Source organism: Triticum dicoccoides, chromosome 4B (genome assembly GCF_002162155.2).
Source record: "Triticum dicoccoides isolate Atlit2015 ecotype Zavitan chromosome 4B, WEW_v2.0, whole genome shotgun sequence".
NCBI classification, from domain to species: Eukaryota; Viridiplantae; Streptophyta; class Magnoliopsida; order Poales; family Poaceae; genus Triticum; species Triticum dicoccoides.
This window is the reverse complement of record NC_041387.1, coordinates 415,372,295-415,373,656: the sequence shown is the minus strand read 5'-3', so window position 1 is coordinate 415,373,656 and position 1,362 is coordinate 415,372,295.

Genomic DNA, 1,362 nt, shown 5'->3' with positions numbered 1-1,362 from the left:
TGGAGGGGTGGTTGAACAGGACCCCGTGGTGTGGAGGGCTGGATGAACAGTAGATGGTGGAGGGGTGCCCGTGGAGGGGTGGTTGAACAGTAGCCAGTGGAGTAGAGCGCGGTGGAGGCTGGATGAACAGGAGCCCGTGGAGGCTGGAGGAGGTCGACGGTAGCCCATGGAGGCTGGAGGAGATCGACGATGGAGATGAACAGTATCCCGTGGAGTCCCGTTTTGCGGTACGCCACACCCCTCCCCCCCGTTTCGACTGTAGCGCTCCAACACAAATCCGTTTCGTCCGTTTTGCGGTACGCCACACCCCTCCCGATCAACAGGACCCCCGTTTCGACCGTAGGAGGTCTGTTTCCTCCGTTGTGCGGTACGCCAGGCCCCTCTCGATCAACAGGACCCCGTTTCGACCGTAGGAGGCCCGTTTCCTCCGTTTTGCGATACGCCAGACCCCTCCCGATGAACAAGACCCGTTTCAAACATGGTCGGTCAAACACAAGGCCGTTTCCTCCGTTGTGCGGTACGCCAGGCCTCGTTTCCATCGCCTGTTCCGTCCAAGCCCTCCCGATGAACACGACCACGCATTCCGTTCCGACCCAGCCGGTTGGCTCCCACGCGTTTCGTTGCCTCCCGATGAACACGATGCATTCTGTTGCCTCCCCATGAACACGACGACGATGTTGTTTCTCCGGACTGACCCAGCCATGTACGTATGCGTGAGTAGGCATTCGAGACCCTGCCCGTATGTACGTATGTGGCCGTATTTTCTTTCTTGCACCCTCGCCGCTATACGTACGTGTACGTGCGCGCCTCTACTACGACCAGTATGTACTTACATGTTCGCGACCAGAATGACAATGCTACATACGCTTCGACCAGGTGGGTCCCGACTGTCAGGCACTTCCTTGCCTGCTAAGATGTAGCTGGTCGGTCCCAACAGTCAGGGGGGCGAATCGTTTTTTTTTTGCCCGAACGCACTTCCTTGTGTGTGAAGATGTAGCTGGTGGGTCCCAGCAGTCAGGGGGCGAATCGTTTTTTTTGCCCGGACGCACTTCCTTGCGTGCAAAGATGTAGCTGGTGGGTCCCAGCAGTTAGGGGGAAACATTTTTTTCACGAAATACGGTGGCCCGTCCGGTGGGTCCCCGCTGTCAGTGGAGGAATAATTATTTTGCGCGTAATAAGGAGGCACTTCCTTGCGGCCGCCGTTGACCCAATTGTCAGCCTCTCCACGCACAGTACTCTTCCGATGGAAGTCGGTCGTTAACCACATTGACCACGTCGCACCGAGAGCACCACGGCGGTGGATGACAGTGAGGCCTAGGAAGGGGACGACGCGAAGCCGGGGAAGACGCAGCAGTGGATGCC